Source organism: Lycium barbarum, chromosome 1, assembly GCF_019175385.1.
Source record: "Lycium barbarum isolate Lr01 chromosome 1, ASM1917538v2, whole genome shotgun sequence".
NCBI classification, from domain to species: Eukaryota; Viridiplantae; Streptophyta; class Magnoliopsida; order Solanales; family Solanaceae; genus Lycium; species Lycium barbarum.
Window position 1 is genome coordinate 56,655,005 of NC_083337.1, and position 10,510 is coordinate 56,665,514.

General features: G+C 38.3%; 1 long non-coding RNA gene across 1 annotated transcript; it reads right to left on the bottom strand.

The window, feature by feature from the left end:
• Nucleotides 1-3,232: 3,232 nt before the first annotated feature.
• Nucleotides 3,233-10,205, bottom strand: LOC132635579 (uncharacterized). Its single transcript, XR_009580628.1, has 2 exons — nucleotides 9,415-10,205; nucleotides 3,233-3,722 (listed from the first exon to the last, which is right to left on the bottom strand). It is a non-coding gene; the product is annotated as an uncharacterized LOC132635579 (long non-coding RNA).
• Between the last annotated feature and the right edge of the window lie 305 nt (nucleotides 10,206-10,510).

Consider the following 10,510-nt stretch of genomic DNA (forward strand, 5'->3'; position numbering starts at 1 on the left):
TCATTAATTTTACAAACTGCCCGTCACCTGCTTTAGCGGCACTGGGACCGCCCCAGCAGAACCACTTCAGCTGTCATACGACCGCTTCAGCGGTCAAGGCAAAAGTCTTGGACGGCTTCAGCGGCAGGGTAACCGCTCCAGCGGTACCGCTGCCGCGGGGCTGGTGCCGCCAAAGCGAGCACCAGACACCAGAAACTTACCCAACTTTCACCATTTAATTCGATTTTGTGGCTAGTTCCCGGGGCCATCTTCTCACATACCATACACATAGACACATATAAGCACACGCACCAAACAGAGGTTTCGTTCATCGAGCCAACCCCCGATGCCTTAATTCTAATTTCCCAACCCAAGTCCCAAAATGTATCCGGGTGCATTTGGAATCGAACCAAACACACACACAAGTTCTAAACGACCATCTGGACCTCTCGGAATCGACGAGATTCCGAAAAAGGTCTGTTTACCCAAAAGTCAACTTTGGGTCAACTATTTTTCACTCTAAGCCTATATTTCACAAACGTTGTCCGAATCCAGTTTAGACACCTCAGGAAGCATGACAACAGTCCCCTTGGGTCAAAAATTAGCTAATTAATGCTCGAAAAAGGGCAAAAATGTCTTAAAGACCATAACGACCAAACGGATCATTACATTGGGGAATGTAATAAATCCAATTACAAAAGTGCAGTTTGGACCCCAAAAAAAGGGAAAATTATGGTCGTAACCCTTAAAGTTTTGGAAGAGTCTAAACAAAACGGTTTGAGGTACTGCATGTCGGCCACTACTTGAATCTCCTATAAAAGGTTAAATCCAAAGAGAAATCTAAGTAAATAGCTCTCTTATAACTATCAGAATAGTGAAAGTAAGAAAGCAAATACAATAATAATTTGGCATATTGCATTAGCCTCACACCAATGCTAGTGATGGATGATGAGGGGAAGTGTTCTGTTTGTTATTTATAGTGAACCAAGTCCTTGCTTGGTCCTTTGTTTTCCGGAAAGGAACACAATAACAATAGCTGTTATCCATACACCGTGGCGACATGATTAATAGAAATTAAGAGGAGAGGAAAAGGGGAAGTTCTAAAAAACTCTTTAAACTCAAGAAGCGACAATATTCATAGAGCTCGCAGATCACGATTACTACTAGCATTCAAGTTAACCCATGTAATCAAATTGTGACTTGTAATAATCTTTTAAAAATGGGTGCCCAGAGATGAGAGTCATGGCGAGTATATTAGTGTACCTTGATATTGTATATTATTGGGTTGACTAGCTAGTAGTCCGAGATGATGCTCGTGGGTTGTTAGGACATATTGAAATTTTTGGATCCTCCTTGTTACAAGGAAAAACTCTATAAAAAAATTTGGCAATTGGCAAAATTTTGGTGTTTTGAGAGAAAAGTAAATGTAGAACAAGGAAAAAAGTGCAGTTTACATGCATCAAAATGTCCCAATAGATGTTAGTATTACTGTGGAGATTGCTACAGGGATAGAAAGAAAAGAGTTTCCTTTTATCTACTTGGGATGTCCAATTTTCCATAGTAGAAGAAGAAAGGATTTCTCTAATGGGATTTTACTGAAGATTATGAATAGATTGCAATGTTGGAAAGGAAGAATGTTATCTTTTGTGGGAAGGACTGTTTTGATTAAACATGTTCTTCAATCTATGCCAATTCATTTATTATCAGTTATTAATCCCCCTGATAGTGTGATTAATCAAATGCATAGACTCTTTGCATAATTCTTTTGGAATGACATAGCAGGGGGAAAAAGCGTACATTAGGCATCTTGGAAAAATCTCTGTTTTTCCTACTAAAGAATGTGGATTGGGGTTTAGATCCCTTCATGATGTATTTATGGCTTTATATTGTAAGTTGTGGTGGAATTTCAGGACCAAGCCATCTTTGTGGAGTGTTTCTGAATAACAAGTATTGCAGGAAAAAGAATGAAGTCATAGTACCATGGAAATATATCACTCGAGTTTGGAAGAGAATGATAGAAGAAAGAGAAATAATGGAGCATCAGATCTGGTGGCAAACTAAAGTGGGAAATTCTAAATTTTGGTTTGATAACTGGACCAGAATGGGGGCATTAAATTACATTAATCATGGGGATACTTATGACTCTAGCATTCAGACTGTCAATAAAATGGTGAATGATGGAGAATGGGATGCTGACAAACTAATAGAGGTGGTATCACAGGATATTGTACAACATATTCTGAATACCATTGCACCACCCAGAGAGAATACTGAGATGGACAAGCCCTGGTGCTTATTGAATAACAAAGAGGATTTTACAGTGAAAGTTGCTTGGGACTATGTAAGACTAAGAAGTCAAGAGATAGATGCTTATAAGAACATGTGGGTGAAGGATTTGACTTTTAAGATTTCCTTTTTCTTATGGATGTTGGAAATTTAAAGTGCCAATTGATGATGTTCTGAGAAGAATGAGTTACCAGATGGTTTCTAAATGTTGGTGTTATTCAAATCCTCAAATAGAGACAATGCAACATCATTTTAACACCTTCTATGTGGCTAAAAAGACCTGGAAATATTTTTTTGCTAGTGCTGGTATAAATATTGAAGGTCTTCAGCTTTAACAAGTGATAATTAATTGGTGGCAAGTACCAATAGTGGGGAGAGTTAAGCAAGTTTTTAAAGCAGTTCCTGCCATAATTCTTTGGGAACTATGGAAAAGAAGGAATAGTATTAAGCATGGAGAAAGAAGATATTTGGGTAGAGTACTATTTCTGGTCTTCATTACAACTCAAAGATTGGTTCAAATTAGAAATCCTTCAATCATTGTTATGCCTAATAAATGGGAAGATTTAATCAGGTTCTTAGAAGGGGGTGTAGCAAAGATTAAGGTGACTAAAGTGGTATGGAATTACCCTCCAATAGGTTGGATCATGTGTCATACTGATGGAGCATCAAGAGGGAACCCTGGGAGAAGCTCTTATGGTTTTTGTTTGAGGAATTATGTAGGTAATTTGCTATATGCACAGGAAGTAGAGATAGGGGTCACAACAAATAATGATGCTTAAGTACTTGCAATTGTGGAAGCTGTGAGGTGTTGAAAAAGAGAGAAATTGGATATATCATAGTGTCACGACCCAGCTAGAGGCCGTGACGGGTACCCGGGGCTAGCCACCGAGCACCACTCGTCCTGCTACTCACCTTACCCATTTAATGCTCTTTTATCAATTCATGCTTAGGACATAAGAAAATCATCTTTTCATTTGAGAACATAAAAATACTTTTATATACATAAGCCTCTCGGCCATCTAATTAATATATACATATACATAAAAGCCTCTTGTGAGACCATTTACCCACACTGCGCATCTACAAGCCTGTCACGACCCGACTAGGGGCCGTGACGAGTACCCGATACTTGTACCGAGCACCCCTTAGCTATCCTGTATAAACAGTGCCATATTTTTTTTTTAAACATTAACATTAGCAGTAATCTTTCTAATATCGCGTCACACCGGAGCGCGAACCATTCAGAATACAATACATTAAACTGTACATAACTGACTGTGTATATCTGTCTACGAGCCTCTAGACATAGTACATTTATACAGAGGAAGGGCCGAGTACTGTCGCGCCCGAAAATACATACACAAAATAGTACCGATGATATAAGGCTCCGGAACAACTGGAGCGCTGTCGAATGCTGCTGATAGGGCGCTAGGAATCTGGTCCGTATACCTGTTGACCTGCGCGGCATGAAACGCAGCGTCCACAAGAAGGGACGTCAGTACGAATAATGTACCGAGTATGTAAGGCATGGAAAACAATGCAAGCAGTAACATAAAGTACGATCAATAATAATATCACGGAGCCATAGGGCGTATAACGAGGCAAGAACGTAACCTGTACATAGGAAGGCCCCTCTTTAGACCGGCTGTCATGTAGGCTTGTCTTTTCATCTTTGAAACGTTTCTTTTCATAGGCATAGGAATCAACATCTTTATATTACTTATTCTCGTGTACAGAAATAAAACAGAACGTTTCAGTAACGGTATCATTTGCTCAGGTTTATGGACGCCGAATACAATCGGCTCTCCCAACCCCCTCGGTGTCCCTTATTCATGTATACAGAAAATAGTACAATTCAGTAGACGGTATCTTTCATTTACATTTACAGACGCCGAATACAATCGGCTCTCCCAACCCCCTCCCCAACGATGACCCAACATAGTACATCACATATGTATCACACATTATATATATATATACAGACGCCGCGTACGGCTCATCCCATATCCCGCGTCCGGGCATCCCGCGTCCAGGATGGAATCCAGCTGATCAGGTGGTGATATAACAATGGCCCTTCCCTTTTTCCCCACATACACGTACATATACATTTACTCATCTTTTATGCATATACATGTCTCATATACAATTACTTTATCTTATATATATGCATACCCATACACGTATACCCGTTTTATATACATATATCATATAGGCACACAAGAGAGCCAAGGAAAATCATATATCCATCGGAGTGACATAAGGTCGGTAATCTCCGATTACTTTACGGAATGCTAGTGATAGCTTTGTCTCACCTCGAAGGAACAAGTATTTTAAGGCGAAACTATCAACGGAAAATAGTGTTACAGTAACCGAAAATGAAATCTTAGGTATTTTAGAAAATAAAGTTATAACTAGAAAATATAAATATGATTCAATAATTAGTTTATCGCTTTCATGTTTATATTAAGTACTTGGCTTAGTCGTAGAGTCGTTCCGGTCGTACTTATCACTTGGTGACGAAATCGGGATCAAAGGCCCCCTTTTGGATTCACTTCAAGTACGTTAACCAAGATTATAGGAAGATCCGAGAGTAACGGGCCCACCTCGGGCCGGATGAGGTAGCGTATACAATTTACCCATCTTACGTGTCATAGCGTTACTTGTATGAGTCTTAGGGTAATCGGGTCCCACTTAGGCAAGTTATAGGGGTCTAGAAGGTCTTTTCATCATTTTGCACACTTTTTACTTCAATTCAATTGAACGAAAAGTTGAAAACTTTAGGTGCGGATTCTGGGGATTTGGGTTGTCCCCGGGACTCGTACCCGACTTCGTTTAGTTAAGACATGCCATAGAAAGAAAGGTGAAGCCTTACATACCTCTTTCCGCTCCTTTAGCTACTCCAAATTCGAGTCACAATCTCGTCAAAATCTGCGATTTGGTCATTTTTACCAAAACTCTCATTAGCATACTTAGAGTTAACACCTTAAGGAAACAATTGGCTACCGAAATTTCGGCAGCATTTCCTCTGTAAATACACCATCCTCGACATTCAATATAACCAAATTCTTGACAAACACAATCCGGGAATTCAAACCCGGCCAAACTATTATCATAGCTCAATAATCACACTAGTGATTCACACATTTAGTTCAAGACACATGATATCAATTTGCTACTTTCTTCAAAACTTTCCAACTTCAATAAACACGATAGCAACCTTGTAATATATATTTCCTCAACATTATACTAATACCATTACTTACTATCCATGCAAGAACATTGTCCTCCAATATACATAATCTCCCACTTACCAATACTTCACCAAGGTCACCAAACCTTTATTTGCGATATGAAATCTACGACACAACAACTACAACATTGAATATAACTTGCTCATTATTCTTCGTTCTTCAACACATATACATTGCCATACATACAATATACACGGCCATGTACACATAATAAAATTACTATACCTCACGGCCATACACAACATCAATATTCTCCAACTCATTCAACTTTCAGTTTCTACATATCATTTACAAACATAACAACCAAATACTAGTTAAAACAATTGAAGCATGGCTTCTACACATACATATAGGTACACGGCCACATATCATATTTCTCTCCTTCATGAATTTCATCCATTTTTTGCATACTACAACACATATAAACCATGTATAACACATAAAACAAGGTTAGAGTTTTACCTTTATTCTTCAACTTCTCACTTGCTTATCTCTTGGAAACTTATATGATTTTGAATCTTTCTTGCTCCAATAACAACTCTACCTTGATAAGCACCCTTTGCTTGGTAGGAAATGATTTTTGGAAAAATTTTATCAATTTTTCCTTGGAATTTCTACTATGGCCGAATGGCCTTGGGGTTTTTCCCTTCTTTCTTTTGTTCCTGCTTCTCCTTGAATTCTCTAGAAGTTAATAAGATAAAGATGACTAAGTCATCTTATTTATTGACCAAGTTGAATTCCTTATGGGCTTGGACCCTATATGGCCGGTTGGGCCCTTAATTTTGTCCAAAAAGGACTTTCAAGCCCACTTATATTTTTGGCTAGTTTATGTAATTCATGAAATATTTTTCCAACTTCCAAATTTACCCTTCGTCTCCCTCCATATTTCCACGAGTCATATTGCGAATTTCCTTTTATGCCCTTGACCTTTCTCATTATTTTCACTTCTAAATTTTTATAAACAACTTGTACACCAAACAAGATCAAAATTATAATCTTGCTCTTAATCTCCCGCAATTACCTTAAATTATCCGAATACGAAAAATGCGGGATATAACAGAGCCTCTACTGACATACTATACGTATAGGTGGAACAAGACTCCATCATGCCCAAAATATACATATACCAAGAGAATAATCATGAGCACCTTCGGGCAATGGAGTGCTCGCAATCAGCTGGCAGCTACTAAGAATCTGGATCGAGCTCACCTCCCTGTCTACCTGTGGGCATGAACACAACATCTAAAGAAAACGGACGGCAGTACGAATATTGTACTGAGTATGAGAGGCATGAACAATAATAATACATCAAGGAAATAAGGGAGGCGTCAAGTATGGAGCAACTGTACCTGACTGGGAATTACATGAAAAGTAATGCATGCTGACTTACTTTTAAGCTTATCATCATCTCATGTATGCATATCATATATATATAAACTGCTCGACCATATATGTGCAGTGTGATAATCAGTAACATTAGCCCGCGTCCAGGCCTCCCGCGTCCAGGGTATCATCTCATGCCGCCCATTAGTGGTGTCTGCCCATGCCAACTGGCCATGGTGTATCGTATAAGCTGCCCGCTTTCGCGGTGACTGCCCGGCCAACTAGGCCCGGTGTAATATGATTATAACATGCTCATCATAGAATACTTATAATAATATGCTTATCATCGTACATGCATAAGGCTTCTAGAATAACAATATTTTATCGAGGTGACGTAAGGTCGTGAACCCTCGATTCCATTATGAACATTTATGAACATTCCGCCTCACCTTGAAGGGATTTGTACATAAGGTGACTATATACAAGGAACGACGTCATTTACTTTATAAGAACGTCATATCATATCTCTTGACTCATGTAGCTATTCATGATCTTAGGCTCTTGGCTTTCCAGAATATAGAAGGATCATAGAAAGGAAGAAAAATCATATCATGGGATTCATGCCATAGAAAGAAAAGGTCTAGCCTCACATACCTTTGGCGTTTAACTGAGCTATCGTTCACGTGTTCTCCTCCAATATCACGTCGCTACCTTCACGAGAGAATTCACATTAACGTTAGTTAATCGGTTCTGAGAACGTATCGTTATTTCTAGGAAAAATTGGGCAGCATTTCCTTTGTTTCTACTACTTTTCCCACGTTCTATTTCAACTCCTAAACATTTACAACAACACTTCACAATATCATATCAACAATCGTCATTCATATATGTTGAGCAAAATCCACCATTTTCTCCACATTTATGGTTATAGTTCGTTATCGCGTTCTCTCATATATCATGCTCACTTCCTGGTCTAAACATAGTTTACAACATATTCATAATCATGGCACATCAACATTTATGATTCCATTCAACTACCATTCAATTATGGCACTATTCTCCCATTTAAGACCCATTTTCCATGTCTTTCTACAATTCGAGCATCTTGGCTTTCCAATACCTTAAACAACATGATAAAGTCATGAAACCTACCTTATATGGTGGTGGAACAAGCCTAGAGTGGAGTTCTTCCTTTAGCACTAAAACGCTACTTCACCTCTTTTTGGAACTTCTTGGTTTGGATGAACTTCACTTGAGTTTCACACACTTTGTTTCATGGATTTAATGTGGTTGATCTTGATCTCCCTTTGATTCTCTTAAATTCTTGTGGATGAAGTGTTTTGGATCACTCTAGAGAGTTCTTGAACCGTGTAGGTGAGAAATGAAATAAAATGAGCTTAGGGTCCCTTTTTAATAACTCAAAATCTGATTTTTAATGAATAACAGTCGGGGTGTACAGTGGTCGTATGCCCACTTTACGGGCCGTATACTGGTTTACGGTCCGTCCTTCGTGACCGTATTTAAGCGTATCAGAAACAAAAAGGTTGGCTGAAGATCATGGCAGTTTACGACTCAGTTTACGGGCCGTATTTCAATTTACGGTTCGTATTCCAAGTCTTTTTTAACCATTTGAAGCATTTGACAGAAAGTTAAAATTTTGGAATGTTGAAGGACGATGGCACTTTACGGTCCATAAATCACTTTACGGCCCGTATTCCATTTTACGACCACTGGGCTGAAATAAAATTCTGCAACTTTTAATTGTACGTTCACGGGGAAATTTTCGAGGTGTAACACATAGTTCAGACAGATTCAGAAATGATGGTCAAGGTACTGGAGGAAGGTTGGAAACCACCTTGGGGTATAACAATCTGGATAGAGGAGATTATGGAGCTTAGAAAGAGTATGAATTTAAAGATTTGTCATATCCTAACAGAAGGCAATAAATTGGCAGATGCCTTAGCTAATCAAGCTTTGGATGATGCAGCAGCGTAATGTCAAAGCTTCCAAAGCTTGAATAAAATGTGCAGAAAGATAGTCAATAGTGATAAGTCTCAGGTCCCATGCTTGAGAATTTGAGCTAAAAGGTGACTTCACATGAGGGAAACAAAGTTGTTGAAAGGCAGGTGGAATAGAAAGGCAAGGAGGGGCTTATGGTTGATACAGGACCGGGAGAAAGGAAATGGAGGACATACTTATATCATCATGTTCAAGGCCGTAGGGAGGAGAACATGGTGGTATTTTATACTAATGAAATTTTCTTTTTTGCAGGTCTATATAGAAGTATATACACACAGGACACAAAGACTGTCAAACATATACAAGAATATAATCAATAGAAGCACTTATAGCAAGCGTATGGTCTGTACATCATGTCAAAAGTGGTATACAAGTCAGAGGTGGCCCAGTTCTAATCATCCAAATACATCACAACAGCTATAGAAGGAAGATAAATTTCAAAAAATCTCAGGAAGCAGTCAAGTACAACATCAAAGGTGCTTCAACAGTCAAGGGAACGATACAAGGCATGGAATGCATCAATTGTTAGTGAAAAATATTAAAACATGGGAAATACCTGGTGAAGAGCTCAAGAACAGAGTAGATCCATGGAGAAGGCGAGTTTTCTTCAAGAAAGTGGACTTAGCACATACAAGACAAGAACAAGTACGTTTAATAGGATGAGGACATTAAAAAGCAGAGATTTCAAAAGAAAGATGTTGATGGAACCACACCGGATACAAATGGAGATCTTATCAATCAACATGAGCTTTAAAGGCCAGAAAATGATGGGAATGGGGCACATTGACCTCAAGATACTTAGATTCAGCTCATACAAGGTCAAAAGAAGCTACAGATCAGAAAGGCGAGACATAAAGGAAGATCAAAGAGCTGAAAATTGGTACATGTGTGTGGAAAATTATTTCTTCATCGACCACCGAGAACATAGATCAGATATTTGTCATCAACAACATCTCTTTGATGCAAATCGGAGCTCCAATCATCATATCTATGTCGGCGGCGATCAGAGTCTCGAGAGATAGAGAGAGAGTACTGAAGAGAGAAAAGAAGAATCGAGAATATAGAGCAACAAATAGTAACTGGACAAAATGTAATTACTTTCCTTTTTTGTTCTTTTATTTTTGCACTGTAATAAGGGACCATTTTTGGACCATTTTCATTGAATAAAATGCCTAATGGGCGAAATTAATTAAAAAAAAATGTAGAACAAGGTCTAAGGTTCCCTTTTAGATATGTATCATGTAGATTCGACATTCAAGGATGAATGTCATATAAGGAGGGAAGAATGTAACACCCCTAGTTATTTGGACGTCTTCAAAAGTCTAATTGTATATTTATTCGATGATGGTAAATGGGAGAGTATTAATTTTGACAACTTGTGACGGTGTCGAAGTCAAAATAAAGATTGAAGTATGAGTTAGTACGTTAGACGACAGATGACTTGGAAACTTTGTTAGTGCAAATCTATGTACGAATCCAATCTTCTTTAAATTAGTAAATAATTTCAGCATATACATGCTACCCCGTTACTATTACTATATGAATTGAAAGGAATTCAATTATAGACATAAATGAAAGGCCTTACACTTGATTTGATAAGTAGCCACATTTCAGGTTTCTTAAACTAATATATAGCAATACATTGCTAAGGA